Raw genomic sequence first — 17,073 nt, 5'->3', positions numbered from 1 at the left:
AAGTGAGCATCCAGCTAAGCCAGGCAGTGGAAAAGAATGATGGATGTGACTTGGGCTGGGAGATGGGGAATGGGAAGCAGTCAGAGGAGAGAGGGGCTTTCTTATGCTTTATTTCACCAATCCTCCAAGAAACTTACAATGGAAATTGTATTGCTCCCTTTTATATGTGAAAAAACAGGCTGCTAGAGATTGAGAGATTTGTTTGCATAAGCAATGCATGGAAGAGGCAGGGTTTAAATCCAGGTTGTTTGAAGCAGTGATTTTCTTTACATGCTACAATATGTGTCATTACCTACGGCAGACTTAGAAGTCATGTGCTTGAGTTTTCATCGGCTATGACACTATGCGTCCTTGGGCAAATCACTTAATGTCTCAGGATTTGTTTCCTCAGCCCCCAGGACAGCAAAGCCTTCCCCTTCCCTGTGCTCATTACGGGAGTGTTGTAGTGGCCTAACAAAATAGCCCAAGTCAGAGATCACTTTGTATTGTAAATTACAAAACATGAAATGAATATAAAGGGTTATTACTATACTTAACAGCTCTCGGCCTGCACCCGAAGAAAGAGCAAAGCAATGTGAGAGACACTGGTAGTGTGGACTATGAACCTGCATTTGCAATTTCATAAAGACTTTTTTTCTTTTTTGCAGCAAGCGTCTATTAACTATAACTGTCTTCAGTGCACTGCTTATCTTACATACAATTAATTGTCCCATAAATCAAATAAGCAAGTTGTTGGCAAATGACATCTGCAATCTTTGAGCTGACAGCAAAATATATTATGAACCATAAATATCTCAGGCCAACTTTTCTTTTCTAGACATTTTGGTGCTGCTACCCGGGAACAGATTATGACTGTGAAAAAACACTTGGGCTTGCTGGTGATAGCAGAACACGTTCAGTCCTCTCAGCAACTGAGGGAGCAGGTCTTTAAGTTCTGATCTCAGGTCGGCAGGCTCATTTGACTAGACCAAAGTGGGATAATGGAGACATCAGACGAATACTTTGTCAGGGCCTGCTAACATATTTTGTTCTGAGAACTCTGGTCTCTGAACACTACTTTTCTGATCTTATGTGACCCTAATCCCTGCCTCTGCTAACAGCACTTGCAATAGTGCCTGGCATGTAATAGATACTCCACAAATGTCTACCTCAGACTCCAATCTTAGACTATTTACTTTATATTTCCTCAGTACTGTTGACTGATCATTTCTTCTCCTGAACTTCACTTGATGAATCTCTAGTGTGTTACACTGTGTGCAGACCCTGCTGTATTTATCTGGGGTGAGCCTTAGCCTAAGGCCTTGGTTGTCTTATAGGCTTCCAGTCAGCTCACAACTGCGCAGTTACAGTTCTGCACATGTTCCTGGTTCTCTGCTACTCTCTACCCTCCTATGAAAGCATTGGCCTACTCAGGGAGAAGGGCAGGCGATCCTTTGCATAGTAATTGTACTTGGGTGATTTTGACAGAATATAGTCATTCTTGGTGGCTTGATTTAATGTATTTTAACATCATCCACAAAATGTGTTTTTCCATTTTTCAACAGGTTACACTTCTTAAGGAAATCTGCAATTTAATCTACTCTTTACCTAAGGAGATATAAGTAGTTTCCTGTCATTTAATTTAGTAAATTGTCTGTATATTGGTAGATTATAAAATATCTCATTATAAAATAATTGGTAGATTATAAAATAAAAAATGCTCTTTTTTTCTTTATACATTATACCAATTACAATGGAAATGTCTATTTATTTCCACTTATCAATGTTTCTTTAAAACAGCAAATGCTCTGTATGTCCATGCATGCCATCCTAAAAGGCCATACCATCACAGTGTGTCATGAAATGTGTACTGAATTTCATTGACTCTAACATGCACATCTTTTAACATGTTAGCATCTCTAAAATTGGCTGTATTTTACAATTGAAGTCACCTTAGTACTATTTCAGGATTGAATGGACAATAATTTTTATCTCTTAGAACTGAATAAAACAATGGCATATTATGCAACCAGGGGTGCCTTAGAATTGATAAGAACTAGTCTAAAGCTAATCATAGCTAAAAATTTTAATTCATATTTGGCAGCTACTGTATGATGTCTCATTCAATCTCCTTCCATTCTCCTGTTGCTGTGCTTCTCCGTACTATGGAAATTCCAATGCTGAAAAATATTTTAGACTTCAATGTAGCTAGAGTTGTAACTAAGAATTAGGTTTTGCCAAATAGATAAGCACACTAAACTTAGAACGTGGAAATGAGACAAAGAGTGTCTTCCTGTCACTTTTGGGTGTGTGCTACTGTCAGTCAGGATTTCGAAGACAATACATTCCTCTGCAAGAGCATTCTGGCAGCCTTTTTCCAGCTTCCTGTGTCCTAGGGGCAGCTATGGAAATGGCAGCAGCAGATGCAATGGGTCCCTAATTCCAGCTTCCTGGTGTCTGGAGCACTGTTCTGGGGTGTACTTTCCTACTCAATAGTTCCAGTGGTGGTAACAAAGCAGTGACTCTGTGTTGTTTTAGAAAAAAATTCCTGGAGGCCCAGCCCAGAATCAACTCTTTCAGCCTTTCCAACAATTTCATGAACACTGAATTCTCCGTATTGAATCCCTTGCTGCTTAGAATACATAGAGTAGTTTTGGTTTTCTTTACTGGAGTATTTGACAATTATATCAGATTATTATATGTACCTTAACACAAATCATTCTATCAGAGAAATAAGAGGCCCTTTACCTGTGTTCTTTACATCAACTGTGGTTACTTTTTAAAACCTGATGTACAAGCATCAAAGGTTGTCATCATGATTAAAGTAAATGCAATGCAAATTTCTTTTAGAAAAACAATAGCACTTCACTTAGAATTTCTATAACCTTACTATATGACTATAAAATAAACATCATTGCTTTAGTAACATCTTTAAGGCAGAGAAGGACAGTGGACATATAAATAAATCATCATTGTCAATTTATCAAAAAAGAATTCACAAAATACTTTCACATTTATCTCTCCTTGTCACTTGGAGAACTGGAGTTTAAAGAAAAAGCAAAGCAAAACACTATATGGGATATCAGCATGAACCATCTGTCTCACCTTAAATAAATCATTTCATTTTGCTGTGATTCAGATCCCTTATAGAGAATAAGACCTGTCAATTGCCTGGATTTCAAAGATATTGTCGAGAAAAATATTACATCATACCCTTGCATATACTTGAGAAAGAACTTGTGAGTTTGGGGTATTATTAAATTTGGATTCTGTACTTTTAGTATTATTCTTATTGTTAATATCCATAAAGTGTTACAAAAATTTGAAATTAATCATATATAGGCGATTGAATTAAATAGAACACGTCTACCTCATTTTCTCTCTCAAAATTGTAGTTTCAATCTGCACTGTGAAAGAGCTCTGCCCATAGACGTGTTAATGAAATATATCCCAAGGTTAAACCAGGACTTCTCTGAAAGCCATTAGGGATCAGTTCAATGCTAAAAATAATTCACTAATAAATGTTCCTCATTTTAAGTTCCTGTCTCAGAAATAATTAAAGGGTACATCTTAGAGAACAGTAATGTTCAGGCTGTCATTTTTTAATCTAAGTTTTTTCTTCTTTTTTTTTTTTGTTTAAATTTATGATACTTAAGCCACACATCAATGTATTCAGTGAAAACACTCCTTTAGGATATGTTAGTTATACTGAACAAAGGAAGAAGAATTAGTTACATATCTTTGACTTAGAATAAGATTTTCATTTCTATTAAGTCTTCCATATAAAATCAAACTGATGCTTCCTGCTAGCATCTTTTGTATGATTTTTCATTGGTTTAAGCAGAATTAGATGTCAGAGTTGATTTTAATATAAGAAAAAATAATTTAAACTTTAGGGTTTGACAAATGTATTTCTTTCAATATGCAGCTATGGAAGACACTTAAATATATGTTTTAAAAAATCTAAGTAGCAAGAATAGAAACTTCAAAATAATTACATTTCTATAGCTAATGCTTGAAGATAGTTTAAAGTGGTGGTTAAATATACAAACTCTGAAGATGACTGCATGAGCTCAAATTCTGTGTTTCTCCGTTTTTAAAAGGAGACAATGATAATACTTACTTTTTAAGGTTTTCATAAGCATAAGCATTAAATGAATTAATATATTTAACAAGGACGAGGAGGACAAGGGTCTTTTTTTTTTTGACACAAAGTCTGTCGTCCTGGTTGGAGTGCAGCAATGCAATCATAGCTCACTGTTGCCGTGAACTTCTGGGCTCTAATAATCCTCCCACCTCAGCCTCTCTACATGCTGGGATTAAAAGTGTGAGCAGCCATGCCACATCATAAGGGTCTTATAAGAGACCCTATTTCATGCAAGTGCTCAGTGAACTGTGACCACTTACTGTGACAAGATTCAATGCTGTCTCACTTTCTTGTTCACAGGGCATATCATATTTAGAAACTTCACTTCTGGCATGTCCAGGACCAAATAAAAATGCTTTCCTTAACTTCACACATAATACATTATATTAAATAGCAGAAATCAAAACAATAGGAAATAATCAAAAATATAGATATTCACTGAATTTACTTGTTGCTGGTCTGAGATCAAATCATAAATGTCCTTGTTAATATTCTATCTCATTGATCCATCGAATATTAACAATGTGGTGTCAAAGTCTCCTGCTATTATTGTGCAGGAGTCCAAGTCTCTTTATAAGTCATTGAGAACTTGTCTTATGTAATATCTTCATAAATGTATAATCATATATAATATATATTATGTTATATAATGTATATCCTTATATCTAGTATATATCTTTATATTTATTATATGTGCCATATATAACTGTAAATATATAGATTTATAAATCTCTGTCTCTTTTTGCAGTTTTTGATTTGAAGTCTATTTTATCTTCTGTAGATAACAGATACATATATCTTATATATTTATATAGTGAGAAAGCTGTTAATTCATCAAAAGGATATAACAATTGTAAATATATATGCACTCAACATTACAGCACCTAAATATATTAATCAAGTATTAACTAGTGTGAAGGGATAGATAATACAATAAGAGTATTTCAAGATAATATGCATGATAGTCCAGATATAATCTATTGAAATTCTAAAAAATAAAGAAAAACACAAGAGGACTGCCTTGTAGTTACACATTACTGAAAAGAAATTGTTTAAGTTGTCACTCTTGTACATTTATTTAGTGGATATTCTCGATGTCCTGCACAACACTAGGTCTTAAAGAAGTATAAGTCTTGCACATTTATCTTGAAAGAGTAGATCACTGCCACACATAGAAAGAGAGTGTAGAACATTTTCAACATAGATAAAGGTGAAGAGGTGCAAATATATATGCACTACTCAGATCACATGGAATAAAATAGTGGGTGAGGGAGTAATGGCAACTAACGTTAAGGAGCATTGTCTACCATATTGTGAAGAGTCACAAAGGTCATGTGTATTAACATGATGGTTAATTGTCCATAGCAAAGCTTTGCATAAAATTTAAATTATAAGCACCCTAGGTATTGAAATTTTACTGACAACTAATATAAATGAATTCATATGTTCATGAAAAATTCTTGTTTATTTCTTTTTAATGATGACCTAGTAGATTCATAACAAAGTTTCCAGTGTTTTTCAGGATAATTTTGATATTATTGAAAATAAATAGTTCTAAATATTAAAAGAAAACCTGAATTTTTACTATGTTCTTTCTAAATTTATGAGCACAAAATTTTCACATTGCAGAGATATGTGGGAAAAACTTTGTTGTTTATATATACTCACCCAGAATCTGCACAATTACAAATTTCCTTAAGTTTCTGACAGCAAAAAAGAGAATGAATAACTAAATACAGAGAATCATAATTGGAACATATTCAAGAGGTGGAGAATCTATTTAAAACCGACAACTCAACAGATGTAGTCTAGTCAATGGTTACATTTGCATAAGCATGAAAGCCAAACAAACATGTCTGAAATCTCAATAATAAAACACTATGATTTAAAAAAACTTTGGGGAGGGTGTTGGCAGAACTCGTTTTTAAATCCATTGCGTCCCCTCAACAGAAGAACTTACTGCAGAGGAAATTCAAAACACATCCATGAAAGCAGAAAATTATAATGTGACAAGTGAAAAATTGAAATGGATTCACCCTAAAAGCAGAGCCAAATACCAGCCATTGTTATGAACCCCTAGGAGGACTGAGTCTAGTGATGCACAAAGACCAGAATGCAAGTGTGGGGCAGTGACAGCAGTAACACATGTGTGCACCTCAAATCCAGAAAACCCCAGTCAATGCCTCTTTCTCTTTTTAGCCATTTAAATTCCAATCTTGATCAATAAGTCAGCCAGAAGTGAATGAAGTAGAAGGAATGCACATTCCCCCTTCCACAAATATGAAACATCAATGGCAGCAGGATTCTTCTTTCACAGAAAAGCATGATTTTAAAGTTTTACTTCCCACTGGATAAGAATTCCCAAGATGCAAATAAAAGTACTTTGATTGACAGATTAATCTAGGCCTTTTCATGTTCTGTAGGCCTGACATATTCTTGACAGAAACCCCACAAGGTCAGAAAGTCTTGTTGTCTAAGGAAAAACTTCTCTTCTGCTTTCTTGCTCATTTTGGCCTGAGAGAAAGGTCATACTACAGTTAGTTGTGGTCTTAATACAAGGCATTTAAGTTGGAGCTCATAAGTTTAGATTTCTTTATCAGAAATTATTGAAAAGAATGGCTCATATTTATTTTTTATTTTGGGAGAGATGATTATATCATTTAAGGAGAGAGACAATTATTTTTCAGAATCTCTCAAACTTCACATAACAGTGAAAGATTAATGAACTACTGCTTTAAAAAAAGGTCCAAAAGCAAAAGTTTTTAAACCACCTGCTATATACTCATTTGACAATATTAAGGGGCAATGCTTCTGGTGTTTTCAGAGAATTGGAGTAGTGGGCAGGAGAGCTATAATTAAGAAGGAGCAATGCACTGGGATTGGACCAAGGTTTTATATTAAGAACAACATTCTGTTTTATCCTAATTAGTGTAACTTATTCATTCCACAAACACATATTGAACAACTTCTGAAAATAAGACTCTTTTTGCCTTCACTAAAATCTCTGCATGTAAAAGAAAAATAATAGTCATAGTTATACAAAAACTTTGAAATAATACACTAGAAGGAGGCAAAATCAAAACAATACTGGGCCAGGTGTGGTGGCTTATGCACTTTTGGAGACCGAGGTGGGAAAATTGCTTTAGACCAGGAGGTTGAAACCATCCTGGGCAACGTAGAGAACTTGTCTCTACAGAAAAACGTTAGCAGGGTGTGGTGGTGCACACCTGTAGTCCCAGTTACTTGGGAGGCTGAGGTGGGAGGATCACTTGAGCCCAGAAGGTAGAGGCTGCAGTGAGTTATGATCATGCCTTTGCACTCAAGCCTGGGCAACAGAACAAGGCCCTGTCTTCAAACAAACGAACAAAACAACAGGAGACCTGTTGTATCTGTCCCCCTAAATAATATAACAGGCATAGAATCCTAGCAATTTCTTTAATACTAAAAGTGGCATTCCTTATAGATTATTACAGAGGCCTCACTTTAAAGAAGAACCTGAAGCCCAGAAAGTTGAGGTCACTCCTTTAAACTAACCTTTAGAAAGTTGCAGAGTCAAGCAGACTCAGTTCTCGAGATCCCTAGGTCAGTTACAGTTTTTTAGTATGACACTATCACTCTTAACAACAACCAACAAAACCCAAATTGCTTAAAACATTTAAATCCGGGGCCGGGCACGGTGGCTCACGCCTGTAATCCCAGCACTTTGGGAGGCCGAGGCGGGCGGATCACGAGGTCATGAGATCGAGACCATCCTGGTCAACATGGTGAAATCCCGTCTCTACTAAAAACACAAAAAAATTAGCTGGGCATGGTGGTGCGTGCCTGTAATCCCAGCTACTCAGGAAGCTGAGGCAGGGGAATTGCCTGAACCCAGGAGGCAGAGGTTGCAGTGAGCCGAGATCACGCCATTGCACTCCAGCCTGGGTAACAAGAGGGAAATTCCATCTCAAAAAAAAAAAAAAATTAAATTCAAGGCAAATCTTTAGTTCTTCTGGTTTGCTGGAGTGGGAGGTGGGGTGGAGGGACTTGGGAAGAGTAGGAGACAGTGGAGATTTACTGTTCTTAAGTTAAATGTTCCTAATCCTGGAGTACTGTGCTAGGTGCTTCCATTTTCAACCTCTTTAAATGCAACAACAGTGTGAGAACAGTGCTCTCCTCTCCATGTTCCAGATGAGGAACGTGTCTCAGAGAAGCTAAGACATTTATCCAGACATACACATTTTGTGAGTAGTGGACTTAAGATTTGAACCTCTTTCTGTTTCCAAGTTCTTTGGTCTTTTTACTGTTCCTTAATTGTTGCCTGTTACAGGATGCTTTGCATTTCTTCATAAATGAGTCTAATTTTTGCCTGCCACCTGGTTTATATGACTGTCCAGATTGATTTTTCTTTTAAATTTACATTTTGCAACTGCAGGCTTTTTTCCTTTCCATTTATCTCTTGCCTCAGTCATGAGTTTGGAAAAAATGAGAAATATGCTGGTTTTGTTTGGACTGAGAACATTCCAAAATGTTTGGCTGCACCTCAAAACCCTGTTAAAATAATATTATTTATAACTTTCTGCTTGGTCGATTTTATTTTAAGTTTGGCTATCTCCCATAGGAGGCTATTCTTTCTCCTTGATGTTAAGGTTTGCTGCTTGAAAGCCTTAGTCTTAAACATTTTTCAAGTAAGACTCAGGTCCTTGGCTTTATGATGAATACAAACTCATTAAATAATAGCCCCAACCACTCTGAAGCCGTTCATTGCAGAAGCTCACTCTCAGCAGTTGTGGGTGGGGTGTTAGCAGAATGAATGCTATAGGTTTACATGTGAACCATCGGTGCTACTCACAAAATATAATCTGCTCATCACAGTGATAGTTTGCATTTTAGTGCTGGGCTTTGGTGTGGTGTGGCTGTTTCCCAGAATGCCTTCTGAGGAATACAAAGTAAATTTTTTTTTACATTCCTCTTCAGTAAGGTTATTGTTGTCAGCAGGTTTGTTTAGCTGCCCTAGCAGCTTAAGACATCTATTGACTTTTGAGCAGATGATTTGATTTGGAGGCACAGATGGGGGAAAAACAGCTAGCAGAATCATTACAATGGAACACCCACCACAAATAGTAGGGAGACAGGCTTTTGACAGGATATACCTAAAGAGAAGACCTGTCTTTGCCTCAGTGTGTAATTGAACACTGTCTAAAATTGATGGCAAAGTAATGTGAATTATAGGGGCCAAGGATTTGCTGTTTAGAAACTTAAAAACAAATATGCTTTCTCTAAAAGGCCTTTCTTTTTCACAGAAAAATGATGGTCAGTGAAACAATAATGTTTCTCTCTCAGGGGCAGCTACCCTAAAGGAAGCAGGGCCAAAACACAGAGACTGAGTCATTAACCTAAAAATGTAGTTACGTAACTGCTAAAATTCCAGTGTGCAGGCCTGTGGCCCTTCCTTTACCCTTCAGAGACGTTCCTACCGAGTGGTTGCTAGCAGTCACTGCTCACATTTCTCCGTCTCCCTGCCTCCCAGGAGCTAACCACCTATTGATTTTCCCAGAAACCCAAGCTGTCTCCATAATAGAATGATTTGGTGGGCGTCCTGTCAAATGCAAAAGGAAGCCTCCGCCAGACTGAGCATTAGAACATGGTGTTTTTTAATAGAAATGTGAAATATCAGTACAATTATAAATCAATAAAAACCGAGAGGGAAGACCTTTAGGTTTTTTCCTTTCTTTTTTCCTGTAATGAAAAATTAGATCAGGGAACTAAATTTATGGGGTAAAAACTGTCAACAATGTATTCCTAGCTATTGCTAAGGCTGAGAAAAAAGAAAGCGAAATCATGTACACAGTGCGAGTATGTGAATGACACATTTTAATGTACTAGGGGGTCAAAATGCCTCTCCTTCTTTACTTATGTTTTTAGCTATGGCCCAAAATTGTTATTGTTTTATTTATTTTGCTAATGTCATTCTCTCATGCCTCTTTCCAAATTCCATATTTTCTCCTAGGTTTGCTTTCCATATGCTGGATGATGTTTGTGGATTTTCACTGTGTGTTTCAGAGTCTTAAAAGCTCATGCTAGCTTGCTTAACATACCTGCTATAACTCATGATACAGAACCCTATGGAGAACTGTGTTGTAACATGGATGTAGTGCCTATGCAAAGGTACATTGCCAAGCGGAAGACTGCCAGAGAGCATCACTAATGGAGGTAAGCTTGCAGGGTTAAAAAGTTTCACAGAGAGAAGTTATAACCAGAAGATAGTCCGTTAAATTGCATGGAGGTGCAGCACTGTGTTCTAAATTGGTGTACCCCATGAATTTATATGTCGAGATCTAATACCCAATGTGATAGTATTAAGAAGTATGGCATTTGAGAAGTGATTAAGCCATGTGGTGAGGGCTTGACCCTAATCAATGAGAATTGTGACCTTATAAAACAGGCTTGAGGGAGCTCACTGGGCCTTTCTTGCAATGTGAGGATGCAGCAACTTCTCATTATCTATTAGGCCATTATCAGACACCAGATCTACTGGCTCTTTGATGTTGGCCTTACCAGCCTCCAGAACTCCAAACAATAAATCTCCGTCGTTTATCAATTACTCAGTCTAAAGTACTTCATTATAAGCAGCCTGAATAGACTAAGACAGGCAGCAAGTGAATGGATCACTCACTGTAGCCTGGCTCTCTCCTTCATTATGACAAGGTTGTTTCTTGTGCTGGACATAGGTCACCTTTGCAAACCCCTTACAGAAATTCTAAACTTTGTGAGGGAAAATGCCAAAGTATGAGAGAACAAGGAAATATGTGAAGAAGAGAGATGAAAATGGGTTGAGGCTGTTGAAATAGGAGAAAATATCTTGGTTTTGACATCATTTTCAAAGAATTGTAGTTATCAAATAAAAAATTTCACAATTATCCAAAATTATAATAAAAATTCAGTGGCTAGAAAGATGGTCGAAAAGGAACAGCTCTGGTCTGCAGCTCTCAGAAAGATCAACACAGAGGATGTGTGATTTCTGCATTTCCCACCTGGCTCATCTGAGTGGGTGCAGCCCAGGGAGGGTGAGCCAAAGCAGGGTGGGGTGTTGCCTCACGTGGGAAGCACAAGGGGTCAGGGATCTCCCTCCCACTAGCCAGGAGAAGCCGCGAGGGACTGTGCCGTGAGGAATTGTGCACTCTGGCCCAGATACTATGCTTTCCCCATGGTCTTCACAATCCGCAGACTGGAAGATTCCCTTGGGTGCCTACGCCAGCAGGGCCCTGGGTTTCAGCACAAAACTGGGCAGCCATTTGGGCAGACACCGAGCTAGCTACAGGAGTTTTTTTTCATACCCCAGTAAAGCCTGGAACAGCAGCAAGATAGAACCATTCACTCCCCTGGAAAGGGGGCTGAAGCCAGGAAGCCAAGTGGTCTAGCTAAGCAGATTCCCTCCCAGACAGAACTTAGCAAGCCAAGATCCACTGGCTTGAAATTCCCACTGCCAGCATGGCAGTCTGAAGTTAACCTGGGACACTCAAGCTTGGTGGAGGAAAGGGCACCCACCATTACTGAGGCTTGAGGAGAGAGTTTTCCCCTTATAGTATAAATAAAATCACCAGGAAGTTCAAACTGGGTGGAACCCACTGCAGTGCCACAAAGCTGCTGTAGTCAGGCTGCCTCTCTAGATTCCTCCTCTCTGGGCAGGGCATCTCTGAAATAAAGGCAGCAGCTCCAATCAGGGGCTTATAGATAAAACTCCCATTTTCCTAGGACACAGCACCTGGGGGAAGGGGTAGCTATGGGCACAGTTTCAGCAGACTTAAACATTCCTGCCTGTAGGCTCTGATGAGAGCAGTGGATCTCCCAGCACAGAGCTTGAGGCCTGCTAAGGGGCAGACTACCTCCTGAAGTGAGTCTCTGACCCCTGTGCCTCCTGACTGGGAGACATTTCCCAGCAGGGGTCAACAGACACCTCATACATGAGAGCTCCAGCTAGCATCTGGCAGGTGCCCCTCTGGGACAAAGTTTCCAGAGGAAGGAACAGGCAGCAATTTTGCTGTTCTGCAGCCTCTGCTGGTGATATCCAGGCAAACAGGGTCTTGAGTAGACCTGCAGCACAAGGGCTTGACTGTTAGAAGGAAAACCAACAAACAGAAAGGAATAGCATCAACATCAACAAAAAATGTTCACACAAAATCCCCATCTAAAGGTCACCAACATCAAAGACCAAAGGTAGATAAATCCATGAAGATAAGGAAAAACCAACACAAAAGGACTGAAAATTCCAAAACCCACAATGCCTCTTCTCTTCCAAAGGATCACAACTCCTCACCAGCAAGGGAACAAAACTGGGCAGAGAATGAGTTTCCCAAATTGACAGAAGTAGGCTTCAGAGTGTGTGTAACAACAAACTCAAGCTAAAAGAGCATGTTCTAACCCAATGCAAAACAGCTAACAACCTTGAAAAAGGGTTAGAGGAACTGCTAACTAGAATATCCAGTTTAGAGAAGAACATAAATAACCTGAAGGAGCTGAAAAACACAGCACAAGGACATCATAAAGTATACACAAGTATTAATAGCTGAATCAATCAAGCAGAAGAAAGTATATCAGATATTGAAGATCAACTTAATGAAATAAAGTATGAAGAAAGATTAGAGAAAAAAGAATGAAAAGGAACAAACAAGCCTCCAAAATATGGAACTATGTGAAAAGACCAAACCTATGTTTGATTGGTGTAACTGAAGGTGACAAGGAGAATGGAACACAACTGGAAAAAACTCTTGAGGATATTATCCGGAGAACTCCCCCAACCTAGCAAGACAGGCCAACATTCAGATTCAGGAAATACAGAGAACACCACAAAGATATTTCTCGAGAAGAACAACCCAAAGACACGTAACTGTCAGGTTCACCAAGGTTAAAATGAAGAAAAAAATGTTAAGGGAAACCAGAGGGAAAGGTCAGGTTACCCTCAAAGGGAAGCCCATCGGACTAACAGCAGATCTCTCTGAAGAAACCCTACAGTCAGAAGAGAGTCGGGGACAGCATTCAAAGTTCTTAAAGAGAAGAATTTTCAACCCAGAATTTCATGTCCAGCCAAACTAGGCTTGAAAAATGAATGGGCTAAATACACCAATTAAAAGACACAGACTGGCAAATTGGATAAAGAGTCAAGACCAATTAGTGTGTTGTATTCAGTAGACCCATTCAACATGCAAAGACACATGTAGGTTCAAAATAAAGAGATGAAGGAATATTTACCAGGCAAATGGAAATAATTTAAAAAAAGCAGGGGTTGCAATCCTACTCTCTGATAAAACAGACTTTAAATGAACAATGATAAAAAAATACAAAGAAAAATACAAAAAAAATACAAATCTAACTATCCTAAATATACATGCATCCAATACAGGAGCACACAGATTCATAAAGCAAGTTCTTAGGGACCTATGAAGAGACTTAGGTTCCCACATAATAACAGTGGGAGACTTTAATACCTTACTGTTCATATTAGACAGATCAATGAGACAAAAAAATTAACAAGAATAGTCAGGACTTGAACCCAGCTCTGTACTAAGTGGACCTAATAGACATCCACAGAACTCTGCACCCCAAATCAACAGAATATACCTACTTCTCAGCACCACATTACATTTATTCTAAAATTGACCACATAATTGGAATAAAACACTCCTCAGCAAATGCAAAAAAACAGAAATCATGAAAAACAGTCTCTCAGACCACAATGCAATCAAATTAGAACTCAGGATTAAGAAACAAAACACAACTACCTGGAAACTGAAACACCTGCTCGTGAACGACTACAGGGTAAATAACAAAACTAAGGCAGCAATAAATAAGTTCTTTGAAACCAATGCGAACAAAGACACAACATACCAGAATCTCTGGGACACAGCTAAAGCAGTATTTAGAGGGAAATTTATAGCACTAAATGCCCACAGGAGAAAGCAGGAAGGATCTAAAGTCAACACCCTAACATCACAAGAGCAAATGAATTCAAAAGCTAGAAGACAAGAAATAACTAAGATGAGAGTGGAACACAAAAAGATAGAGACATGAAAAACCCTTCAAAAAATCATTGAATCCAGGAGCTGGGTTTTTGAAAAGATTAACAAAGTAGACTACTAGCCAGACTAATAAAGAAAAAAAGAGAAAAGAATCAAATAGACACAGTAAAAAAGGCTAAAGAGACTATCACCACTGATCCCTCAGAAATACAAACTACCATGAAAGAATCCTATAAACACCACTATGCAAATAAACTAGAAAATCTAGAAGAAATGGATACATTTCTGGACACATACACTCTCCTAAGGCTAAACCATGAAGAATTCAAATCTCTGAATAGACCAATATCAAGTTCTGAAACTGAGGCAGTAATTAATAGCCTACCAACCAAAAAAAGCCCAGGACCAATACAGATTCACTGCCAAATTTTACTAGAGGTACAAAGAAGAGTTGGTGCCATTCCTTCTAAAACTGTTCCAAAAAATAGAAACAGGGGGATTCCTCACTATCTCATTTTATGAGGCCAGCATCATCCTGATACCAAAACCTGGCAGAGGCACAATAAAAAAATAAAATTTCAGGCCAATATCTCTGATGAACATTAATGCAAAAATCCTCAGTAAAATTCTGGAAAACTGAATCCAGCAGCACATCAATAAGCTTATACACCACAACCAAATTGGCTTCATCCCTGGATGCAAGCAAGGCTGGATCAGCATATGCAAATCAATAAACATAATCCATCACATAAACAGATCCAATGACAAAAATCACATGATTATCTCAACAGATGCAGAAAAGACCTTTGATAAATTCAACAGCCCTTTATGCTTAAAACTGTCAATAAACTAGGTATTGATGGGACATATCTCAAAATGATAAGAGCTATTTATGGCAAACCCACAGCCAATATCATAATTAATGGGCAAAAGCTGGAAGTATTTTCTTTGAAAACTGGCACAAGACAAGGGTGCCCTTTCTCACCACTCCTATTCAACATAGTATTGAAAGTTCTGCCCAGGGCAATCAGGTAAGAGAAAGAAATAAAGAGTATTCAAGTAGGAATAGAGGAAGTCAAATTGTCTCTGTTTGCAGATGACATGATTGTATATTTAGAAAACTCCATCATCTCAGGGCAAAATCTCCTTAGGCTGATAAGCAACTTTGACAAAGTCTCAGCAAACAAAATCAATGTGAAATAATCACAAGATTCCTATACACCAGTAATAGACAAAAATAGAGCCAAATTATAAGTGAACTCCCATCCACAATTGCTATAAAGAGAATAAAATACCTAAGAATACAAGTTACAAGGAATGTGAAGGACCTCTTCAAGGAGAACTACAAACCACTGCTCAAGGAAATAAGAGAAGACATAAACAAATGGAAAAACATTCCATTCCATGCTCATGGATAGGAAGAAGCAATTTTGTGAAAATGGCCATACTGCCTAATGTAATTTATAGATTCAATGCTATCTTTATCACATTACCACTGACTTTCTTCACATTATTAGAAAAAAACTACTTGAAATTTCATATGTAACCAAAAAAGAGCCCATATAGCCAAGACAATCCTAAGCAAAAAGAACAAACCTGGAGGCATCACGCTACCTGACTTCAAACTCTACTACAAGGCTACAGTAACCAAAACAGCATGGTACCGATAGCAAAACAGATATAGAGACCAATGGAACAGAACAGAGGCCTCAGAAATAACACTACACATCTTCAATCATCTGATTTTTTTACAAACTTGACAAAAACAAGCAATGGGGAAAGGATTCTCTATTTAATGGTGCAGGGAAAACTGGCTAGCCGTATGTAGAAAACAGAAAATGGACCCCTTCCTTAAACCTTATACAAAAATTAACTCAAGATGGATTAAAGACTTAAATGTAAGACCTAAAACCATAGAAGAAAAAACCCTAGAAGAAAATCTAGGCAATACCATTCAAGGCATAGGCATGGGCAAAGACTCCATGAGTAAAACACAAAAAGCAATGGCAACAAAAGCCAAAATTGACAAATGGGATCTAATTAAACTCAAGAGCTTATGCACAGCAAAAAAAAAAAAAAAAAAAAGGAAAAAGAAAAAGAATCATCAGATTAACAGGCAACCTACAGAATGGGAGAAAACTTTTGCAATCTATCCTTCTGACAAAATGTGAATGTTCAGAATCTACAAAGAACTTAAATAAATTTACAAGAAAAAACAAACAACTCCATCAAAAAGTGGGCAATTGCTATGAACAGAAACTTCTCAAAAGAAGACATTTCTGTGGTCAACAAACATATGAAAAAAATGCTCATCATCACTGGTCATTAGAGAAATGCAAATCCAAACCACAATGAGATACCATCTCACATCTGTTAGAATGGCAATCATTAAAAAGTCTGAAAACAACAGGTGCTGGAGAGGATGTGGAGAAATAGGAATGCTTTTACACTGTTGGTGGGAGTATAAGTAAGTTCAACAATTGTGGAAGACAGTGTGATGATTCCTCAAGGATGTAGAACCAGAAATACCATCTGACCCAGCAAGCCCATTACTGGTTATATACCCTAAGAATTATAAATCATTCTACTATAAAGACACATGAACACATATGTTAATTTCAGCACTGTTCACAATAGCGAAGACTTAGAAACAACTCAAATGCCCATCAATGACAGACTGGATAAAGAAAATGTGGCACATAGACACCATGGAATACTATGCAGCCATAAAAAAGGATGAGTTCATATCCTCTGCAGGGATATGGATGAAGCTGGAAACCATCATTCACAGCAAACTAACACAGGAATAGAAAACTAAACACCACATGTTTGCACTCATAAGCGTGAGTTGAACAATGAGAACACATGGATACAGGGTGGGGAACATCATACACTGGGGCCCACTGGGTGGCAGGGGGCTAGGGCATGGAGAGCATTAGTAGAAATACCTAA

The 17,073-nt window shown here is 37.8% G+C and overlaps 1 long non-coding RNA gene across 4 annotated transcripts in view; it reads left to right on the top strand.

Annotated features, from left to right (window-relative positions):
* The window catches only part of LOC144579869 (uncharacterized), a 285,308-nt gene that overhangs the window by 241,116 nt on the left and 27,119 nt on the right, over positions 1-17,073 (top strand). For 3 of the 4 annotated variants that reach the window (XR_013528376.1, XR_013528374.1, XR_013528377.1), the window contains one exon: positions 10,116-10,318. The exons of the other annotated variant lie outside the window; for it this stretch is intronic. This is a non-coding gene — a long non-coding RNA (uncharacterized LOC144579869). The remainder of the gene's footprint in view (positions 1-10,115; positions 10,319-17,073) is intronic. 4 annotated transcript variants of the gene reach the window in all.

Source organism: Callithrix jacchus, chromosome 17 (assembly GCF_049354715.1).
Source record: "Callithrix jacchus isolate 240 chromosome 17, calJac240_pri, whole genome shotgun sequence".
Taxonomy (NCBI): Eukaryota; Metazoa; Chordata; class Mammalia; order Primates; family Cebidae; genus Callithrix; species Callithrix jacchus.
The sequence above is the reverse complement of the archived record's forward strand: the minus strand, read 5'-3'. Positions and strand labels throughout refer to the sequence as shown.